General features: G+C 38.6%; 1 long non-coding RNA gene across 1 annotated transcript in view; it reads left to right on the top strand.

The window, feature by feature from the left end:
* Window positions 1-1,759: 1,759 nt before the first annotated feature.
* The window catches only part of LOC123792917 (uncharacterized), a 57,947-nt gene continuing 35,069 nt past the window's right edge, over window positions 1,760-24,637 (top strand). The window contains exon 1 of the long non-coding RNA XR_006779808.2: window positions 1,760-2,148. This is a non-coding gene — a long non-coding RNA (uncharacterized LOC123792917). The remainder of the gene's footprint in view (window positions 2,149-24,637) is intronic.

The raw sequence follows: 24,637 nt of genomic DNA, 5'->3' as shown, positions 1-24,637 counted from the left end.
GTTAAATCGCCCAAAATTGAAAGGTATTTAAACCACGAAGATCGAATTTCATCAAACGACATCTCGAGTTAGAATTAGGTCTGTAGGCCAGATGTGGAAAATGCAAAACCCGCAAGGAGCCTAAGCCACACTCCCTACCCTATCCCATATTGGCATGAAATAAAATATTTCGATACTGGCCTGCGACGCTCATCGAATTCCCCCCACCCCCGACTATTCTCAGTTAGTGCTTTTTCCCCCACAATATAAAGTGAGGCCATTTACAAAAGATCATAACAGTTTGCATTTTATCACGGTATGAAATGACAATTTTCCTCTATGGTAAAACGAGACACAGCCTCGAGTATATGAATCCATATATACGGTTAGGATGCAATTCACGTAGATAAGAATCGTTTTCAGCCTACTGCCAGGATCGGATGGACTCTTTCTGAACATGTACAAGTGTGCATGCAAACGAGTGTGCTCCTGGAAGGGAGGGAGGCAGCAGCGATGAAATTCTGAACAACTGGATTGACGATTTCAGTTCTAAGGAGAAACTGCATGTTGAGAAATAGCAAGAAGATCCTGAACGCTCCAAGTCTAGCTTGGATTAGAGAAAAAGCTTCTATAAGGGGACACAGAGTACTTGCAACGCACCCCTTGCCACGGACGTACCAGACGCTATTTGTGTGTGAAAGACAAGGCACTGATTTAAAGAAGGGGAAGAGGCGGTAAAAAAAATCAAGCATACAGCCTAATAAACATTCTCCTACCGCCTACATTTTTGCTCCCAAAGTTTTCACTCGTTTCCACATCAGACCCTTTTCTCGTTTACATTTAGTAATCCTGAAATGAATAACCTTTCGCTTATGGAAGTGAGAAGCAGTCGAGAGAATGGTTCATTTCTCCTGGTGTTGGCTCTGAATTCTCAAGCAGTTTTATTTTCTGCTTATTGTAGGGAAATGGGTCACACTTTGAGTGAAAAGGCTGGTTGGTTCAAGCCAATAACTCTTAGTTCAAGAATTGCTTTGCAAATCACCAAGCTGTACATCGTTACACGAAGCTTCGTCTTCTCACTGTCCACTGCCTTTAGAAGCATCTTTCGATCACGAAGTCATATTCCCCAAAGCTGATGGAAAGACGTTTCCGTAGAAGTGTATCCTGCCAAACATCTTATCACCCTTAAGGGAGCCCGCTGGCCTGGCCCAAAACCCCAGACGCCGAGGTGGACGCGAATCCCTTGTATTAGCGGAGTTCCAACTTGAAGAGCCAGCTGGGCTGATCCAAAACCACCATCCAGGCGATTCTCAAAAGCTCATTTAAGGCTGTTGATTTCCCCCACCCCCAACGTGAATCATGCCCCTTCCTCTGCATCCCCCTCCTGGTTTTAACTTGGGGTGATTGCTAGCTCGCTTTCGGATTTTCTCGCAGACGCGTCCCCAGCCCTCCATTTGGGGGCTGCTTTTATTGCTCCTTTGTTACCAGACTGCAGTGTAGCTTTCCCCCCTTTTCTTTCTCGAAAGCCTATTTGCCTGGTATCGGCCGGTCTCCCTGGCAACGGCCACGAAAGATTCGGAGCCCTGGACTGGGGGGGGGGGGGAAGGGGAGGGGAAAGGGGCGGAGCTGGCGGGGGGGGAGCAGGGAGTGGTGGAGGGGAAAGAGATGCTGAGCGAGAGACAGCGAGACAGACAGCGAAGCAGATGGCTGCGCGAGGGGGCGGGGTCCAGGCGGAGCGCGGGGAGACCCCAAGCGTCGGGGGCGCCAGGGAACCAATCAATTCCCGCTGCAGCTGCGGGGCTAGAAAACAAGTGTAGACGCAAAGGTTCGCTCCCCACGAGCTGTCCCTAGTTTACCGTACAAAATACGATTTCCTTTCGATAACGAAAGCGCATTTATAGCGTAGGTTGGAAAGCCAGCGGTCCCCAGTAACTGCTTGGGGGAGGCGGTTTGCGGCTGCCGGGGGCCTCTGAGCTCTGGGGCAGTTTGTCCCAATCCCTCCCAGCGTCGGACCAACCAGGGGAAAGCCAGAATGGGGGAGATGGGGGAAGGCAGAGGATGGGGTGAGGAAGAAAGGGGCTGAGAAATGGGAAGAGGCCGTTCTGCCTCCGAAACTGCATAATGGCAGGGAAGGACCGCCAAGACTGGAACCAGTACAAGTTGTACAGTGTGAGTATATAGTTCCTCAGGAATTTGGTGCTCTCCCACCCAGAGCTAAAGCTTTCGAATAAAACGCTAAATGTATAAATATGATTATTTATGCAAATATGGTTGAAGAACCCAATAATTCACAGTGAAAATGTAAAACAGGTAAATGTCTGTGTCCAACTCACTAAGAGGAAACAGGCGTTTATTTTTTATTTGTATTCTTTTCACCATGCACCGGGGTATTTATTTCTAAGATGATGGTAATCTGTGTGTGATTCTCCCCAGTAAAAGAACTATTTATGTAGAATGGAAATATTATAGAATTATTATAGAATTATAGAGTAGAAATATTATGTAGAATAGAGAAAGTTATTTTTTCCTCAAAATCTTAGCACCGGAAGGAATTTTTAGAGAGATTCGCACGAATTCCTGAGGGCCTACCGTGGGCCACACAAATACTGATCTAAGTAAGCCTTGTTTTCACACCAAAGAACAATACTGATGCAGTCCCTAGCCTCAGGGAACCTACATTTTAGTAGATCATCTAGTTTCATTCCCTCACCAGATGAAAAACCAAGCTCAGGGAAGTAGCCAGATTTTGTCAGATGGTAAGGATATGAAGGGAGCTCACCCCCTGATGATTCCAAGTCCGAAGCTTCTTCCACTACTGCAGGGTGCTGTCTAGCCTACACCTGATGGCACATAGTCACTGGGTAGGTCCCCTCATTCGTCCCTGATTTTATCTATTTATTCCTCCTGCTAAGTACCAGGAAGAAGCCTAGACATCAGCTGACACGAGAAGTACATGGGCATGGTCTTTCCTCTCATGTAGCTTCCACCTCATATTACTTTTAAAACTTTTTAGAAGGTGGAAAAAGAGAACAAAAGACAAGATGGACTGGGTGCTAAAACAAAAAACAATTAAAAAAGGTGAGGTCCACTGTTCTAGATTCCAAAATAAATGTGCCTTTTTCATCTGAAAGCATTCAATTTAGCTTTCATTCATCATTCACAGAATATGAGATCTGTGTTTATGGCGTTGCGCTCCATTTTTTCTTCCTAGATTTTATATAATCAGAACCTTAATTCCACAGAAATTGAGTTTGGAATATAGGGTATAATATAGGGTATAATATAGTTTGGAATATAGGGTATAATAAAACAGACATAGCCTCTCATTCATTCAACAGGTATTTATTGAATTCCTATCATGTGCTGGGCATTTGGAACATAACAGTGAACAAAAGCGGCAAGAAATTTTTATGGAACTTACATTCTAGGGTGGAGAGAAAAACAAAAATTAATAACTATAAATAAGCGAGTTATATGGAATGTCAGAAGCATGTGTGAGAAGAGAACTAGAGCAAAGTAAGGGAGATGGCAGAATGGAACGTAAAGAGTACAAATGGATACGTAATTTTAAGTGGTCATGTGTGCTCTGAAGGAAGACGCAGGGTGCTATAAGATTGTCTAGTTAGGAGGGTGAAAGAAGGCCCTTTTAAAGCAGTGACATTTATGTAGAAACGGAAGAGAAAGTAGGCATTAGTCAAGTAAAGAGGTTGAGAATTGTGTTCAGATGGAGAAAATAGCAAAGTGCCTGAGGAGGGATAGGGTTCGAATGGGATTGGGAGGAAGCTCAAGAGATTAGTTTGGACATATGTTGACATGCCTATAAAACATCCTAGTGGAAAAGTTCAATGTGCAGATATAAGAGTCTGGAGCTCGAAGACTGGTTTGGAATATAAATATATATAGATTTGTGACCATTCCATATGTAAATATTTTCTGAAGCCAAGAACACATGGAAAAGACAAGAGAATCCAGAGTCATACTGTATCTTCTGCTTTACGAGGCTCGGTAGAGATTTGTCAATTCTATCCCAAAAGAGCTTAAAAAAAAAAAGAATAATATAATATAATGTAAAATTTTTAAAAAATGAATTAAAAAAAGAGATTGGGTAGAAAAAGAGTCTGGCTGGCAAAGAAGACTGAGATGGAACTCCCAAGGAGTAGACAGAAAACCAGGAAAATGTGGTGTCAGGAAAATCAGTGGAGATCATGTTTCAAGGAGAAGTGGTTAGTTTTGTAAAATGCTGTTGAGAAGTCAAATAAAATAAAGACTGAGATGTTTCCATTGGATTTTGCTGGTTTTAGAACAGCATTCTGTATACAGAATACAGAAGTTACTAGTTACAGACTTGAGAGCAGTTTTTACAGTACGTTTAGAGTAGAATCTAGATTTAGTATTGAGAAGTAAAGAAGATGACAGCATAAATGACCCTATCTCTATGAAGCTTGACTGGGTAAAGAGTGTGGAGAGACAAGTAATAGGTAGAAAGGATGAAATAATACTTTTTTTGTTTTGGGTTGTGTTGCCTTGAATGGAAGATATTAGAGCAAAATTGACTGCTCTGGAAATTAATCCAGTAGAAAGGAAATGGTATAAGCGAGAAAAGGAGTAATGAATGGGATGAGGTCCCTAAGATTCTAGGAGGGGATGGAGATACAGGGCACTTGCTGAGAAATTGGCTTTTGGGGGATCCTGTTGCTTTCCTATAAAGGATGGCTACAGATTTTCTAGAGGGAAAATGAGAGCATTCCCTTCTGATGGTTTCTGTTGGTCCTTGAAGTCATAGGCTGACAGTGAGGGAACGCTGGAGTTTAATTGTATTACAGAAGGTATGGAATGAGGATTGGGAAACATGGGATTGAGATTTGGGGGCACAGTAAGACTTGAGAGCAATCATGAATGCCCATTTAAGGTTGATAAATCCCACTGATATTTAATCAGCATATCAATGTTTCTCTCTCTTACTAAGTTTTAACTGAATAATAGTATCCATTACAATTGTCTTTAAAATTACCAGCCATTCATTTGCTCAACCTATATCCAAATTGTGTTGCACCTATATAGTCAATATCTGCGCAGAAGTGTAGATTGAATTGGCTCTGTTCTCATAATCCTCCCTTTCAGTTAATCCTGTGTGGTTTCATACAGGTATGTATAAACATAATGAGAAAGAGAAGAGAACTTACCATGTGCCAGGCACTGCACTGTGTGAGCCTGTGCTAGGCTTGTGTTTCACTCTTACTATAAACCCCATGGACTTGTGCCATTATCCCCATTTTACATTTAGAAATTTAGAAATTGGTGCTTAGCAAAGTTTGAAAAGTGAAATACAACTAGTGTGTTAGCTTGTGCATTGAGTGCTATCTGATTTTAGGAATCTGATAAGGTCTTCAATGGTTGTAACAAAGCGGTGGGATCTAATATTTTATATATAGTAGGAGCCTTATTAATTTTTAAATTGGTACCATATTCTGAAATTTTCTTTAACTTTAGACTTCACTTTAGTGTTCCTTATTAACTATGCAATAGCATTCACATGGAAAGATTCTTTCATAGTTAGGAAACATCAGAGTCACTGTTTATCTGATATGGAGACTCAGGGACTAACACCTGTACAATAGGAATGAAGTTTCTGGAATGTTGGAGGCCCTCCAGATACATAGGTGATTACTACAAAACCACTATAAGCACGAGTTGATTTTTAGTCACTGCTCTTCAGGCATATCAATTTTATGTTTGAAAGGGCTACCAAAGGGTGGGATACATTCTAGGTTAGAAAAGGGTAAACAAAAAGCAGGAAAACATTAAATTTTAAAGAAAAAATTGTCCCTAGGAATGCTCAATCAAAGCTTTCCTACAGTAGCATTTCCTAGAATTTGTAATATTTACCCTCCAGGAATAGGCTGAAAACTTTCCATATCAGCTCTTAAAAGAGCTGAGTTGGGGGAGGGAGGTAATTTCCCTCCCATCTTTTTTTCCAGGGGTAACAGGCGAGTAAATAAAGATGAGCAATCAGGGTTTACATTAAAAGGATCAGGTTCCCAGTCTTACAGAATTACCTAATGAATTGGCCAAGCAGAAGTGAGAATACAAAATTCATACAGAAAGAAGTTGACTTTTCAGGGTGATAGCATAGGAACCATGCAAAGGGTAATTTTTCATTATTATTTGAAAGTCATACATACTTTCTGATATTAAGTACGAGATTAACTTCCTGGCTAGAATGGGATATTTGAAGTGTGTTTCTTGAAATTAAAGTATAGAATTATATCAAACATTCATTTTTATTCCAAATGATAATGTAGTTTAAAAAAAAAACAAAGGATATGTTAACCTTTAGAAATCACTTGTTGCAGTGGATAAATCGACAAGTTTTTATTAAGCTACTGCTAAACCAGACCTCAGATAGGCCTGCTCGGGTTTGGTCTGATGGATCTTTCAGTGCAGTCAGCACTCTGTTAGGCTTTCTGATGGGCTGATTGGGAAGGACACTGACATTCCTTTGCTTAACAGATAGTTCTTAAGTGTCTACTTTATACCAGGCAGTCTGAGATAGTGCTTGGCCTGACTCTGCCTCATTGCATCCCCACAGGTAGAAACCATTACTTCCATGGTGTTCCCAAACCAAGCCCTTCAGGCGTTACATAACAGGCTTGAGCTCTGCTGCCCGTAAGTGGTCTGGGCTGGGTTCTGAATCCAGCTCTTGGTAGTTCCAAAGCCTGTGGGACTGTTTCCCTGGATACCATGCTGCCTTAGAGAGAATAAGAATTTTACGGGATGTTTTCAGTTCTCTTGGAGGTTACAAAAATGCCCAAGAGACACTAAAAATTAACCAAAGGATATGAAAGTGTATTTATGCATTGTGAGAGAAGTATCTAGGACCACATCTAGAAAATGAGAATTAGCATTTAAAGACACACACACACACACACTCTCTCTCTCTCTCTCTCTCATAGAATCTGACCAGATTCTTGAACATGGATACATACTCAGTAACTTTATCCAGAATATAGTCACCACAAACTAGATTTTGTGTAATTGAATAAAAACATGATTAAGTTGCACCCAGAACTTACCTCTACCTTCCCTAGGGACAAAAGTGTGAGTGCTGCCTAGGGCGGAGTGAGGTCACTTGGAATGTAGGTCAAAGAGCGTGTAGAACTACAGAGAGGAAGTTACATTTGGGCAGGAAATCCAGATGTGAGATGTGGCCAGGAGGTGAGATTAGGGATGGAGAGCTGCAGACCTTCACAGTGCCACTGTAAGAAGACTGTAAGGGTGCCTGGGAAGGAAGAGAATCTTAGCAGTAAATGTAGGGGTGATGACAATGGGGCATTCTTCCACTTACGGTACTGTTGGAATTGGGTTTACATTTTGGTGGTGGGTGTAAATACTTGTTAGTTTTTAAATCTAAAGCAGTTTTGCATGTATTTTTTCATTTAATACCTACAGTAAATTCAAATATCAGTTAGGCTAATCCCAAATTATAAGAGAGTTAAATAATTTGCTTGAAGTCCTAACTGTAGCTGCCCCAAGCATCCCGTGTCTTGCAGTCTTCTGGGACAGGCAGACTTTCTCACTGCCCTCTCCTGTCTCTGCCCTTGTGTAGCCTGTCTTCCACTCCCATGCCACCCTGATATTCAATAAAAAAATAGTCACTGCATGTTTCTAATTGATTTTGAGTTTCATGCTCATTGATTCAAATACTACTTCTATGCCAATGACACTACGATCAGCATGTCTTGTCCTAACTGCCAGCCCAAATTCCAGATCTGTATTTTCTGCTGCTCACTGATCTGGGCATTGCTATGTGTATATTTCTTACCACTGCCTCGAACTGAGGTTATCATTTTCCCATCCAAATTAGCATCACCTTCTGAAAGAATTTTATTAGGTTTCCTGGAAACATTTTGGACTTTCCCCTTCCTCTTTTTCCAGGCTAAGAACAGAACCAGATTGTTAGGGCTCAGTATGGCCAAACACTCTACTACCGATTAGAAATAAAAACTAAAGCAAAAAATTACCTAACAAATTAAAAGCTTTAAGCTTTTGCCTGTTAGGGCAGCCTGTAAACCTCTTTCCACCACCACCATCTTTCTTTCTTGGTTACGTGATCCCTCATGTTACCTTTTCTCCCTCTCAAATTACCGTTGATTTGACTTTGCAAAATATAAAAATAATTCAGTAGCAAGGAGCGGACTGGAAGTCTCACTGTGTGATTTACTACAGCCCAGAAGACCCCATGGATCATCCTTGTCAAGTCATGTTGATTTTTTTTCTTTCAAACATCTCTGGTATTTTCTCCCTTCTCAGTGCCAAACTGAAATCAAGGTTCTTGTTGCTTTCTGTCTGAATTAACCTCCTAGGTAGTCTCTCCCTGCTCCAGAGCATTCTATGCCACAGACATCTACCCTGTAACTCTCCTGACAAAAACTGACTTTCAGCTGCCTTCGATCTAATACCTCCCATGCCTGCTTCCAAAATTCTTTACAATCTGTCTCTATGATCTCTAAGCAGAAGGTTATTTTGGGTTGCTGAATGGCAATATATTGAACTCTTCCTTATAATTGTGTTATCTCCCTCCTGGCAAAGAACTAGTAATTACAAGTTTTTAGTGCAACCCCACTGAATATAGTTTATAGAGAGAAGAGTGAAGAACTTTGAGATATTTCATAATTTAAAACAATTGAGGAAGCCAGTTCTCCACCAGCTTCTTTTCTTAGGGGCTGAAAAGGGGAAGGTTTCAAGGGGGATGTCGGCTGATTCCCTCTCTGCTGAGGCGAGAACCCTGACTTTGAACGTTTTATGCCCTTTTCCAGTCTTATATGTGTGACTCAACCACAACAATAATCGCACCAGAAGGGGCAAAATGTTCCCAAAAGAGGTAGAGAAGAAAAAACAGCAATTAGTAAATAATAGACATTTCTGCCCAATTGTGTAGATAAGACAAGTTTTTCCTTTTTGATCAAAATATTTTTTCATGTTCTTAACATTTCATTTTCTCACACTAACGCTTTTTCTGGCCGGGTCTCTTGTTTTTTTTTCCACCGTACTATCCTAACCATTTTTAGTGAGTTTAAACTATATAGTGTCCGTTAATTGACTAAAACGGGTGATGATTTTCCCTACATCTGTTTTATATTCTTTTCACCAGATGCAAAAAATATCTGCAGCTTTTGAATTTACAAAATCTGTATTATTATAATTGTGATGTTTTGAGAGTGTCCCTTAATAAGCAAAGAATTGTTATGTTTTAGACATTGTCAGTACTTTTTGAAAAGAATTTGATTTTCACTTTAACTTCTTTTTACTGATACAATTGAAAGATTCATTCAAGTTAGGGGGGGAAAACAGTAAAAAATTGACACAATATAGGCATACATCTACTTATATTGTTTTTTTTCCATATCTTTTCACTTAATTCTTAGTTAAGAACTTAGTATTAAGCCCTTAATGCATCTTCAGAACTATTTCATGAAACATATTAAAATGTAGTTTATGTCATTGTATGGTTTTATATATATGTATATATATGTATGTATAATATATTGAATATTATATATACGTATGTTACGTAGTATATTGTTTCTATAATACATTATATATTATATATCACAATATAATTATTAGAGTGTATGGCTATGCATAAACAGAATACACTATGAAGTTAAGAATGTTGATTTCCATTGTTATCGTATCAGCACTCATAGGAACAAGCAGTTATCCTTTGAAATGATCACTTCATCAGAATAGCCAGCAGACCAATACCAATCTTCAAATCAGTTGGGGAAACATTTCTCTTTGGGATGGACCTCACAAGCCACATGAGAAACTCTGTCTGCATACTTTCTAATTGTACTTTATGAGGATGATTTTTATTACTATAAACTGCGTCACCCACTTTGATCACTCACTTTAATACTACTAACGCCTTCTAGGTACATTAAACATTTCAGTATTCAATTAACTTTCAAAATATAGGTTTATTCACAGTGCTTTTGGCTGTTTCTAAAATTAATACTTGTCTTTAGAGAATTTACCACTCCTGGGGTGAGACAGCTGTGGTGTAGTTGGACTACAGGATTTGAGGACAAGAGTTCAATTTCAGGTTCAAACAGGTGGCAGCTATGTTGTGACCTTACACAGTTGACTCAGGTTTCCTGAGCCCAAGTTTCTTCCTTTGTGAGATGTGGATAAAAATTCATATCTAAAGAGTTGTTAAGGGGCGCCTGGGTGACGCAGTGGTTAAGCGTCTGCCTTCAGCTCAGGGCGTGATCCCAGCGTTCTGGGATTGAGCCCCCACATCGGGCTTCTCTGCTGGGAGCCTGCTTCTTCCTCTCCCACTCCCCCTGCTTGTGTTCCCTCTCTTGCTGGCTGTCTCTGTCAAATAAATAAATAAAAATCTTAAAAAAAAAAATAAAGAGTTGTTAAGATAATGTATTATTGGGGTGCCTGGGTGTCTCTGTTGGTAAGCATCTGACTTTGGCTCAGGTCTTGATCTCAGGGTCATGGGATCGAGCCCTGCCCACATCAGGCTCTGCATTCAGTGGGGAGTCCGCTTGTGCCTCTGCCTCTCCCACCCGCAGCTTGTTCTCTCTCTTTCTCTCAAATAAATAAATACAATTTTGTTTAAAAAAAGAAAGATAATGTATTATTGTTGTTGTTTTAAGGTGTGCTTTGTAAGATGTTTTCTGTTGGGATTTGAATGAAAATAGGCAGGCAATAGGTTGAGGGTTCTGATATAACTCATGTGAATAGCCTGGGGTGGCACTTAGTAAGCTCTCAATAAATGTGGGTTTTTTTCCTTTTCATCTTGGAATAAGAGGGATTTGGTGAATGGATTTGGAAGTCAAAGAAACAAGCAAAACATTTATCAGCAGAGCTGTTATTAAATACTTTTTTGTAAAGTAAGGATTTGCAGTGAATCCATTCCTTGGGCAGAATTCCCGAAGGAATTCTGAAAGAAGCTGACCAGAGACTTCCACAAGGTCCTAGAAGGCATGTAATAGAATGGGTAATTCCATGTGAGTAGTGGTGTTTTTCTTCTAGCAAGCCAATGGCTCTCATGAAGCAAGTGGGATTATATTTCTTAATTAACGTCAATTTTAATTAACGTTTAGACTTCTACATGATTAAGCAAATGCTATATCCCCACATTTTGCTTTTCTTCTAACTGTCTTTTCTTAATCTATGCTTTTCTTTAAATATCCTACAAATCAGGGTTGTTTAATAGAAGTAGGTGTTTTGTCCTCCCTCCTTGGACATCTCACCTGGGCTTTAGTTGGGAAAGCCAGCAAAGAGAGTCAGGGTAAAGAGCAATTAGAAAAATTTGCACTGGACTTTTTTAAAATCTCACTCTTCTCATAGAAAGTCCAGAAAGAGTAATGAGCTTTTTCAGCTTCTCTCTCTCTCTCTCTTTTTTTCCTGGGTGCTAATTAAAAATCTTGTTAACAGCAATCTGTTAATTTATTTGTACCCTGAATTTCTTTGGGTAATATTTTGTTATCCATATGCAAATTTTATTTTTACAGGTTTGCCTTTTCCTCTAATTGTGAAAAAAAATTAAAAAGATAATTTATAACAATTATAATCCTCATACTGATTATTATTGTCATCATGATTATCAAACGTGAAATATGTGATTACCTCAGGAGACAGAGCTCTGTCTAGTGTAGCAGTGAAGAGTTCTGGAATCAAATACACTTAGCTTTGGGTCCAAGCTCTGTGAGGTCTGCACTGGTATCATTTCATTTTCTTGTTTGTTAATTTTAAAGATTTTATTTATTTGTCAGAGAGAGAGCATGCACAAGCAGGGAGAGTGGTAGGCAGAGGGAGAAGCAGGCTCCCTGCTGAGCAAGGAGCCCAAACTTAGACTGGATCCCAGGGCCCTGGATCATGACCTGAGCCGAAGGCAGATGCCTAACCAACTGAGCCACCCAGGTGTCCCTGCATTCATATCATTTCATTTATGGGATAGATAGCAAGGCCTGGAAAAGTGAAGCAGTTTTCCCCTAAATCACACTGCAAATAAGTAGCAAAAAGTGGTCTCAAAGGTTTGGAAACTGTTTAAACACGCGCTTTCCTTACAGAGCAAGAACCTTGGAATGTCAAAGAAGGTTGGACATCAAATTCAAATCGTGTTCTCACTGTTGCAGAGGCACCATTATCACGTGACTCAAGGTTGATGTCCAGCCCAGGGCACGGCTACACTGGCAGTGTCATTTGGCAGTGGCGGCCCTTGGAGCTCTTGTTTCCTCTAGGAAAAAACACGGACTTTTAGATGAGGCCTATATCGAAAGATAGCTTTAAAAGTTGGCTTTGTGTATATTTAGAAAGGGATCCAGAAAGGTTCTCTTATAAAACTTTTCAGTGTTTCTGCATTAGCTTAACCTTATAAAAACTAGAGCTATCTACGTAAAAGTGAAAAATAAGGGGAAAAAATGAACATGTAACAAAAGAAAACTCTAGACTTTGAGACTTTGTAACTACTGGTTTGTTATATGACCAAGGAGTTCTGCATAAGGTGGGAGCTATGTTAATAAAAATACTACGTATTGGTAACTCCTATTTTTTCCACAAAAGTTTTTAATGAGAAAAGATATATGTGCTTTTTGCAATTTTTTAAAAAACGGTGCAAAAGAATATACTGTAACTGAAAAATTTTCCCTTTCATTATTCCTTCGTTTAGAAATTCCTCTACCCTCTATTAGCAGGTCATGATATATCTTTCTGGACTTTTTTCTATTCATTTTCATGCTTACAGATGTGTACATGAGTTTTACAAGTGTAGTGAATGAAATTATTCTGTATGGTCCATGTATTCTATTTTGTGGCTTCTTTTTAAAGCATCGTATCTTGAAGAACTCCCCTACGAGCACACATAGAAAGACTCATTCTTGTTAACTGCCACATCCTGTCTCAGAGTTCACATAGAACTATTAAAATGTATTTACTCATTCCCCCTATGGATGAATATTTAGGTGGTTTTAATTTGTTTCTCTCTCATATCATTAATATTCATATATATATTTGTGCAGATGTGTAGGTATTTTTGCAGGATAGATTGTCAGAGTAATTTTGCTTCATCAGAGGTTATGATTAGTCCTCAGAATCTATAACATATTGGTGGACGTTGCTGAATGGACCTACAAAATGTGGTTGTTTATGGTCAGATGAACAGTGATGAAAATGCCTGTTTCCCCATTTCCTTGTCAAAACTGCATAGTATCTGGGATGCCTGGGTGGCACAGCGGTTAAGCGTCTGCCTTCGGCTCAGGGCGTGATCCCGGCGTTCTGGGATCCAGCCCCACATCAGGCTCCTCCGCCGGGAGCCTGCTTCTTCCTGTCCCACTCCCCCTGCTTGTGTTCCCTCTCTCGCTGGCTGTCTCTATCTCTGTCAAATAAATAAATAAAATCTTTAAAAAAACAAAAAACAAAAAACTGCATAGTATCAATTGTTCAGTTTTCTGTAATCTGATGGGAAATCATTAGCAAGGTTAGTATCTTTTCACATGTTTGATCCCTTTTTTTTTTTCTGCTCATTCTTACTCTTTTACTTACTTATATTGGACTGTTTGTCTTTTTGTCGATTTGAAGGAGCTTTTTAGTCTTTAATATTACAGCAATTCTCCCCTTTCTGTTCCAGGTTGCGGAGACTTTCTTCCTGTCTTTCACCTCCTTTAATTTAGTTTATGTGCTCTTTTGTTGTGCAGAAAAGTTTAGTTTCTGTCAGTTGTTGCTCCTATGGCTTCGGGGTTTTCTGTCTTATTTAGGAATGACTTTGCTGCCTTAAAAGACCACGGTATTTTCCTCATGTTTGTTATAATTTTTTCAATGTTATGATTATTCATTCAGTTGGAATTTATTTTGAAATGTAGTGTGAGGAAGGGCTCTCCCTTGATATTTTTTCTCGTCTTCTACCACAATTGATTTGAAATGCTGTCATTGATTTACACCAATGTTCTCCTCAAAACATGGGTGTGTCGCTGAATTGGCTCTTCTGTTTGACTAAACTGTCTTCCTACTTATACACCGATAGATCTTTGATTAGTGTAACTTTGTAATATATTTTGATATCTGGTAAGGAAAGTCATCCTTTCTTATTCTTTTGTTTTAAAAAGTCAATTTTCTTAGTTCTTTATTCTTCCAGGTGAAATTTAGGGCCAACCTTTTAATTCCAGAAACATTTTCTCTCTGAATATTTGATAGGGTTATGCTGAATTGAATATCAATTTGTATAAAATTGACATCTTCATAATATTGAGTTTACCTTTTAAGAACGTCAGATGTCTCTGTTTTCAGGTCTCTTTTACGTTCTTAGGTAAAGATATAGAGCTGCCTTCATTATATGCTGTGTAAATTATTCCTTGATAATCTATTGTTTTATCTCTCTCCTATTGTCTTACTTATTTATTTTTTTTACTGAGGTATCATTGATATATAAACATGGTGACTCAATATTTGTATACACTACAAAATGATCACCGTAATAAGTCTAGTATACACTCTGAAGTGATCACCATCGTAAGTCTAGTTCCCATGTTTCACCAGACATAGTTGAGGTCAATTAAGATTTAGTCTCTTAATGTATTATTAACTATAGCCAGCATGCTATATATTATATCCCCTGTTGTTTTTAAATGGGTTACTACGTATGTGCTACAAATAGGAGCATTTGATCCTAATATCAGCATAAAGATTAGAAACCACGTCTTCTGACTCTCTATTCAAGGCAGCTTTTTCCTACAGTCCCATTCTTGTTGCTGTCTGTCTTTTAAAGGTAACTTCATGTTGAATGATGAATCTGAGTGAAAGAAATATCACATAATTCCATAAGTCCCTGAGTCACAAGGCATTGGAAGAATAGACTCTTATATGATTAAAATTTCTCAACTTCAATTCTTGTTTCAAATGAGTGATATGTATGTTGATAGAGTGTCTGGAGGTTTATTTTTAACTTGTTTCTTTAAAGGATTCACATAAGTGAAATCTCAGCAAAAAAATTTTAATTTCAAACTTCACCTACAAAATAAAGTTATGAAACATCATCCCATCCATAAAATTGAAAAACATCATACTTATAATTAAGCTTAGCTTTTGTGTGTTATTTAGTATGGTTGCAAAGCAGAGCGTTTGATCACCGTCAACACTTGACAAATTGATGGGAGTTTTAGCAGCTCTCAGGACACTGACTCATCAGGTACTTTGATGTTAGGACAAATCTGCAAATTTCAGTAAACAAATTCGATATCAGCATTATTTATCAAAACCTAAAGTAAGGGCAGTAAATGCTTAGTGATGTATCGGAACACTTTCTACAGGAGGAATGCCTGATGTATTGTGTCCCTTGATTATGCAAAGGTCTCTAGACACTTTCTTTAAAGTAAGTGGGTATGTATGCTAATTCCATATTGCAAAGAGAACGCTGAAAAATTTAACTACCTCTGTATCATTTTTCTCACTTAAGACAGTGCCTCAGGTACGATGCCAGTGATGCCTGTTATTAGATCAAATGTAAAAATTAAAAAAAAAATGAGATGTGTAGTGTAGTGAGCTCATTTAAATGTTAATCCAGTCAAAAATAGATTTAGTAGATGATAAAAATGGGATTTGCTCTAAATACAAAAAAGATAGGAAAGGCACTAACTGAAAGGATCAAAGATGAGGGGAGCTGGGTTGCATAGAATGGAGGCCTGTTGAAGAGGGAAAGGTCACAAAATAAAATAAAGAAGACATGGTTTGTCTTGCCTCAGGAGGTATCTGAATTTCCAGTGCTGGTGGAGATTGTCAGCAAACGCTTGAGAAAGTCAACGTGCCTCATTGAAGCTGTATGTGAGGATGAGGGTTCTGACATCCTTATTTTGAGAGGTGGCTCCTACCTCAATAATGAGTCAGTTATAAGTATATTGTTTATAAGTATATTGTTTATAAGTATATATATAATATAAGTATATTATAAGTATAATGTTTTTCAATTTTATGGATGGGATGATGTTTCATAACTTTATTTTGTACGTGAAGTTTGAAATTAAAATTTAAGTGTGACACCTGTCAGTTTTCAGAAGCCACATGGAGTCTCCCACAAATCAATGGTGGGACTTGGACAAGTCTTGTATCGTAATGAAATCTTTAGGTCGCTATTCAGAGGAGTCTCACAGAATTTTTTTGGTTCCTACTGTTGGTGTCTGCGGCTCTTCTCTGGTGAAATGGATCCTGGGAAGACGTGGTGCAGAAGGTGATCCAGTAGATGAAATAGGATTCCTGGTCTTTGTTTTGCTGTCCTTTATCCAGTTCCTCTTGACAGAAAATGTATCATTTTTTTTTTTTTTAAGATTTTATTTATTTATTTGACAGAGATAGCCAGCGAGAGAGGGAACACAAGCAGGGGGAGTGGGAGAGGAAGAAGCAGGCTCATAGTGAAGGAGCCTGATGTGGGGCTCGATCCCACAACGCCGGGATCACGCCCTGAGCCGAAGGCAGGCGCTTAACCGCTGTGCCACCCAGGCGCCCCAGAAAATGTATCATTTTAAAAAATGAAATGTTCTTATTTTAAAAATGAAAATGTTTAAAAGAATTACATGTAGGCTTCAATATCTCTACTTTTTGTCCCTTGTTCTCATGGCTCCACACACACAGCCCTTCAGCTCAGTCAGGCAAGCATCCACTCTTCCACACAGCAGCTACACCGGAAATGAGAGTAGTTGGGATCTGGTGCCCAGACAGGAGCTGGAAGTCGTTGTCTCAGGCTATCCGTATATCAGCTTTTCACTGGGGAACTGATGCTTCCTTGGCTGACCCATATCTTCTCAACTAAAGAACATTTGGAAGGGAGCTTTGCATCATGTAACTTGCCTGGTTGGCAATTTTGTTTTTTTCTTAGCCAAGAAGCAAAGGGCTCATCAAACCAAATTTGACCCTTCAGCTCTACTTGGAAAGTCATGGTGGTTGGTGTAAGAATCAGCGAAGTCTTTGAAGTTCTTTGTCATGCAAGGCAAATTATAATTTGGTTTGTAACTGCAATGTGAGTTTCTTTTTGAGTTGCTTGGTATCCTGGGCACAGAGTTCCCCATCTTCCGTAGCCAGCGTCATGGGTATTTTTGTGTTATAATTACATGTGAATTTCATCTTCCTCTCACTAGGTATATCTCATCTTCTATCGGAATAAGTAAGCCAAGAGAGTACCAATGTAGTCTTGAGCCAGATAAATTCAGGTTACATAAGAATTAAGTGATTATTGAGAAAGAAGCATTTTGTTACCCTCATATTGTGTTTTTATAACCAGTAGAGCACCAGCGATGGAGATTCTTGTAATCAAATACGATAGAAGTTACTAAAAACCCGAGTCTTCCTTAGATATTACCAATAAATAGAAATGGATATTCATTAGTCAATCAGCATAGATTTACTGAGTGCCTGTGAGTTTAAAGATTTTAAAGTACTGCTTTTAGACTCTGTAGTGATGGCAACAGCACTTCCTAGAAGCTGGAACGGGGTAGCATTCTTACCGAGCCAGATTCAGGTGTAGTTGTAGGGAATCATTCCCTAGGGAGAGTCAGCTCACCTCTTCCACTCTTGCTCTTGGTCGTTGGCCTCACACGCTAAACACCGACTTCCTGTTGTACTCATGAATAATAGAACTGTGAGGTACTCCTGAACTTTTAAGTTCAAGTGCTATTATCGAAACTCATGCAGTACACCATAACAGTGAGTGATCAACAACTAAAATAAATGATTAGTATTCTCTACTTCTATGAAATTAAGAAAAACTGTAAGTTAAGTATGAGCATGTATGGTAAGAACTGCCCTGTCCTTTAACTGCCATGAAATTTTTTTTTTAAATGCTTTTATGCCCTTTCTAGACCCACTATAGCCCTGGTTAAGTCAGCCTGGGGTAAACTCTGTGTTGAGGTTTTTCTCTCCCCACCCCCCCCAGTGCACAATCCTCTGTATCAAGAGTCAGCAACATTTTTATGGAAAGGGCCAGGTATTTTAGATTTTGCAGATAATGTTCATTTCCTAGGCTGCCCTAATAAAATGCCACAAAATACCTGAAATTTATTTCTTTTGCTGGTTCAAAACAACAGATATTTACTCTCATACAGTTTTGGAGGCTCTGATGGAGAAACCATTCCATGCCTCTTTTCGAGCTTCTGGTGATTCCTGGGCTAGTAGACGCCTCGTTCCAATCTCAGCCTCTATCTCCACGTGAATTTTTTCTTTCTGTGTGTCTGTGTCTTCTCCTCTTTCTCTAAAGATACGAGCCATTGGATTTGGGGCCTGCCCTACTCCAGTATGACCTCATCTAAACGTAATTTCATCTACAAGACCTTGTTTCCAAATAGGTCACATTTTGAGGTTCTGGGTGGACACAAGGTTTTGAGAGATACTGTTCCACCACCACAGAGGGCCGTGTGGTCCCTGTTGGAATTACTCAACCCCGTTGTAGCATCAAAGCAGCCATAGACAATATATAAATGAATGAGTGGGCTCTGTTCCAATAAAATTTTATTTCATGACACTGGAATTTGAACTATTGGTGATTTCCCCATGTCATGAAATGTTGTTCTTCTTTTTGGTTTTATCCAATTATTTAAAAGGCTGTTCTTAGTTTGTGGGTCATACAAAAACAGTGAAGGGATAGGGTGGGAACAGCCAGATTTGACCCACGGGTCATAGTTTGCCAGCATCTGATGTACAGTCCTGGTGGGCAGACAGAGCTAACTGTAGGGTGATTTTTCTTCCTTCTGCTCATAAACCAAAGAGCCAAATTTGAGAAAACCTGTTTGTGATTTGCATCAAGCAATTTTTGTTAGATAGCTTTATGTTTCAGCGGAGAGGAAACCGGACTGATCAGTAATGATGCCTGTTTGGCAGCATCAGTCCCGGTGTGCCTGCCAAAGTCTTGGTGAGGATTTTGTTGTCAAGATTAAGAGGTGATGCAGGCTTAAATGAGGAACATGACCTGGAGTCCTTATGTTGAAGGATTAGAACATTTCCCTCACGGACTCGTAGAATTCCCTGTGCCAAATGTTTGAGTATGCTTCTGAGGTGATTTTAAATTAAAGGCATTTTGTGACTCAATACTACATGGCATTCTGATGAGATGTTGTCAATCCCTAGATACCCATTCAAGGCCAGATATTAGATAATACTCTGCACATCTGCATTATCTTCTAATGCTAAGAGTTGCTAAATCATCCAGGGGCAAAATAAATCTCAACTTTCTGATTTATCGTGCACGTTGTTTTTAACCAGATTTTTATGACACCCTTTTTGAAATCATTGTTGAAGATTGTGATTATACATACGCTTTTTCTAATTAGAAAACCAGTGCATGATCTTTTTGGAAAATTTAAATGATGCCAAAATGAGTAATATAAAGAGTGAAAGTTTCCTATAATCCCAATTCCCAGAGATAATTTCTGAGATATTGATATTTATTTTTCCAAAAATTTCCACCCCATGTAATTGTGAAAGCAAATGAAAAAGTACACTGAACAGTTATTTCCCATGTTTGAAAGAGATTTAGGGACAAAGCACATGGACATAAAGAGCAAAATATGATTAGGTATATAGATAGTCCCCAACTAACAATGGTTCGACTTCCTATTTTTGTCTTTATGATGGTGCAGAAGTAGTATGCATTTGGTAGAAGCTGTACTTGGAATTTTGAATTTTGATCTTTTCTGAAGCTAACGATATGCAGTACAATACTCTTTCATTATACTGGGCAGTGACAAGAAGCCACAGCTCCCAGTCAGCTATGTGATCCTGAGGGCAAACAACTGATATCTGTACCAATACAGTCGTTCTGTTTTTTCACTTTCAGTATGGTATTCAATAGATTACATGAGATATTCAACAATGATTATAAAGCATGCTTTGTGTTAGATGATTTTGCCCAACAGTTGGCTAATGTGAGTGTTCTGAGCATGCTTAAGATAGGCTAAAGTCAACGTGATGTTCGGTAGGTTAGGTGTGTTAAATGCGGTTTCAACTTAAGATGTTTTCTTAAATATGGGTTTATCACCCCCCCCCCCGGTGAGTAGAGGAAGACATGTAAATACCTAATTATGCATTGAGCTCATAGTATGTTGATAATAGGTTATGAAAAAAGTCATATTTCCTGATCTTAAGGGATATATCTTTTGTTTTGTTTTTGTTTTGTTTCCACTAAGAGGAGAATGACCCACTATAAACAATAACTTACACATGTATATAGTAAAATCGTGTTATTCAGAAACTTATTATGCCTTGGGTTTGGCAATGAATCTTTACTCTCTGTTACAGAGACTCTAAACAGGTATCCACCTTCTTCAATGACATTAACATTTTTAATGAGGTTTTACCATCAATAACACTAAACCAGTAGAGGTTTTATCCAACTGGGAATTGAGAAAATCCTGTGACGCTGAGTTTGATTTAGGGAGAAGTTGACTGCCAGGATCTCAAGTGGATTTCAGTTATAACTGGTGTGGTACATGCACTTAGTAGCCCAGAACAGAATGGCTGAATTATCACCATTCTTTGATGACATGGAAATCTTGTATACAAAAGTGGATAGTTAATCCTCCACTTGTACACGGAAGTGGGTGATCTTAACACTTACGATATGCCTACAACTTGCCAACATGCTCTGTTACTAGTGTCTTAGGGAATAATATGGGCTTTGGAATCAGGCAGAGCTGCGTATGACTCCTAACTTTATTCTCATTATCTGTGGGGCCATAAGTTACATAAACTAAGTCTGAATTTCCTTATCTGCAAAATGGGAATAAGCAGGACCGACTTTGTAGGATCGTCATAATTAGTATTAATGTGAGTGTAAAGCGCCGAGCCGGTGTCTCACATTTAGAAGGAGCTCAAAAAATATTATTTCTTTTTTATTGCTACTATTTGAGAGATCTTTAGGTGATCCAGTGTAGCTCTCTTACTTAACGGAAGGAATTGGATTCAGAAGGCTTATTGCCCTTAGGTTACTCAGGTCATTGGTGGCAGTTTTGACACTTTGATTCTTATCCCAGTCTTCATCATTCACTCACTCATTCATTCATTTATTCATACATGATTCATCATTTATTATGTAGCCATTAAATTCAGGTCTTGCGCTGAAACTTGAGAATAGAAAGAAGAATAAAATACAGACCGTCTTGGGAAGCTTACAGTCTAAGGGAAAACAAATGCATAAACAGATAAATTATTGTTCAGTTTTTTAGATGCTATCATGGAATTATTTTATACATATTTATTAAAAATGATCGAAATAGTCATCTGACTTAGCTTTGGGGAAACATGAAGGCTTCATAAAGGCAGCATGATATTTGAATCTAGCCTGGAAGCACGTAGTGAAGTGTTGAAAAGCAGTTCAGTGCGTGTATGTGTGTGTATGTGTTTGGGAGGGCGATGATGGTTGGAGGTGGTGGGAAAAACAGCCTATGCAGAAGTTATGATGGGTTAAAGCGTGTGGCATGTTCATGGCAGCTTGGATAGTTCTATGTGGTTTAGGTAGCGGGAAGAGGTGAGACCAGAGGATGCCACACAAAAGGGCCTGTAAGGTAGCACCTCTTTTTCTGCTGAAATGCAACCATGCATTTTGTGGTAGCTGGAGTACTAAGAGGAGTTAAATGTACCTATGAGGATAAATGAGTTTTTGTGATAAAACTCATTGGGGATGTTTTGGGATAAAACATGGTCCACCTTCAAATTAACAGGACTAAAATAAACATTTGGAACCCCAACTGAACAAAGAAATTCTGTGTAATGGTTGACTTACAGATAGTAGGCACTGAATAAATACTGGTTAAATATTTTTATACGGTGTCCTGTTACCCTAGAGTTACTTTGATATGAAACTTAAGGACGATATAATAATTATCCAATTCTGTAAAGTCCAATAAAACTTTATTGGCTTGTATTACAGTTACTATCATTATTTATTATGTGTATTGTATTATGGTTATTAACTGACCATTACAATCTGATTAATGTAATTTGGCTCATTTTTGTGGGACTTAATCCAGATAAGTTTGCTTTTGGTGGTTGCTAATTGGGTAAGGGGACTAACCTGGACTGTCATAACTATGTGTCCTTATTTAATTACATCATATTTCCATGTTTAGTTGAAGTTATGTCTCTTGCGCTCAGTATCTTACTACATTTATGTATACCTTATGTGAATAAATATTCTGTTTTTTATTTTGTTGAGGTGATTTATAGAAGTTTTTTGTATGTGTGTGATTAAAAAATTCCACCATGTGTCTCTTTTTAGTGCAATTTAAATTATATCATCTTTGGAAAAATGCTATCTGTTTTCAGTATGTTATTCTAGGCCCAATATCCTAACGTAACCGTATTTCCACATTTCTTCATATTTTGTTGATTCAGTGATTTGCTTCTTTTCTTCTCAGTTTCTCACAGAGTTATCACTGTGGCATATTTATTGTACTGAATTTACTCAGCAAATCTTGTAACTTTGTTGATATAATTCCGAATATGATCTGATTATAGAAACATTAGGATTTGTTTTGTCGAAAAGGATTTCTTATTTACATTTTCCGATGTGTAACAGTCAAGACCATCCACAATTCAGAAATAAGAAAAGAGAGAAATAAGAAAAGGGAGCTGCTCAGAACTTCGCTAAGTGAGGGGCAGGGGTAAGTGAGTAGTGGATGAAGAGGGTGGAGTAAAGAATGAATTTGAGGGTTTAGTTGAAGAGAAATGGTAGTTAAGGGGGCCTCTGCTAAAATTTCTGCAATTGACTTTTTAGAAACTTAACCAAACTACTGTTTACTTCCTGGGTCATCTTTAATGACTCTAAGTCTTACAGGATTTGCTCGGTCCCTTGGTTCCGTTAGTTGAGAAACTTTCTCAGATAAAACGATAACTGCACACAAATATAGTATCTTAAGGTCTTAGAAGTCTTTTGAAAATAGAAGTAGTTATTTCCTAAACAAGTCACTGAAGAGATGTTTCTGGAAATTTCAGTAGCTATGGCAACCACTTTAGGCCAAAGTATCAGTCAGCTTTTGCAGCATAAAAAAGCACTCCAAAATTTAGCAGCTTAAGAAAATAACATTTATTATTTCTCATGTTTGAAGTTAGATGGTCAAGGATGGCCTCACCCACTGTCATGTCTAGGGTGCCATCTGGGTGGGTTGGATGATTGAGGTGGCTGGGGACTTTCTCCATGTGGCATCACCCCGCAGGCTAGTGTGGACTTGTTCATAAGGTTCCAGCAGCAGAAGAGGGCAAGTCCCAGTGTGCCTTTTTCACATCTGCTTGAGTCACATCTTCTAATATTTTTTTGGTCAAAGCAGATCATACAGCAAATCCCAGAATCCAGGGTTGAAAACATAGACCCCACTTCTTGATGGGAGGAACAACAAAAGGGCTCACACACAGTGCTTAGAGGAATTCTGGTCAGTTTTTAAATTGATCCCAGCCCGTCATTGTAGAAATTAGTCTACATGTTCAATAAGAGGTTATAGCAGTGAGCATAACATGTATGGCTTCAAAAATCACCACACTTACACACAATGTTTGCTACAAGCTAAGCCTGTAAAATTTAGGAAAAAAAGCTACTTATTTAGAAGGATGAATTTAAGAAGAGAAATAAGAAAATCCACTAACATTTCTGTTATTTCAGTTTACAAAGCATGTTCACATACACTGCTTTTTAAAAAATCTTCCAAGCCCTTTTAGAGGTAGGTATTAAATCATTATCTTCATTTCATAGATGTGTAAAGTGATGCACATTGTGTTAGGAATCTTACAATCACTTACCCTGTAAGAGAAGGGGGTTTTGAATTTAATTTTTTTGGTGGTAAAGCTACTGGCCATGCTTCCACGCTGTACCCAGGAGTCTCTGGGGTGCCCCATTGGTCATGTAATGCAGCAAGAGACAAATAAAGGTAATTATTAGAAATCTCTGTAATTTTTAAGCCATACCGCGTATACATCATGCTGTCATTCAATGAAAAGTCTGAAGATCTGTAATTCTTTTTTTTTAGGGAAAATTTCTATATAAATAATATGCTCATTAAGAACTTGGTGTATTCTCTCTATCATTCATTTCTGGAGTTTGTTAATACTTGTATTCAGTTATTTCCACATTACACTTACGTGTTTACTGAATTTTACAAGAATTGCTGAATTTCACGCTTTTTTCTGGATCCTAATATTAATAATGCCTGCATCCATTTTACTGTAAGAAAGTGGTTTATCCTATGTCTACACATACACGAGCACACCTATATACTAAAGTTACATTTATGTATGTGTATGTGTGAACATATGTGTATATATATAACTTCTTATCTTTTATTTTACACCGCACAATCATGGTTCTGCAGCAGAACCTGTGGACTTTTCAGGCTTCTGATATATAACACCAGAGAGAAGTAGGTTCCCAAAGGCTTCTTGAGTGAGAAATCAGCATTCCTTAAGCCCGCACGGACACAGAGTAATTGGAGAATACTTATCCTTTCTCATCTGCTTTTCACTGAGATTATCTCATGCATGGGCTAGTGACCCTGGCCGTGGTGCAGTGTGCAGCCAGCATCCAACACCTTCTCTGGCACAGTAGGTCACCTTGACAGAATGACCGAAAGAAGTTCTAACTGGTGAATCCCCCTGAATCTTCGGTGACATTAGCTGGCCTTGA

Source organism: Ursus americanus, chromosome 11 (assembly GCF_024610735.1).
Source record: "Ursus americanus isolate L20-20 chromosome 11, mUrsAme1.1.p, whole genome shotgun sequence".
NCBI classification, from domain to species: Eukaryota; Metazoa; Chordata; class Mammalia; order Carnivora; family Ursidae; genus Ursus; species Ursus americanus.
Note: the sequence above shows the minus strand (reverse complement) of the source record. Positions and strands in the feature narration are given on the sequence as shown.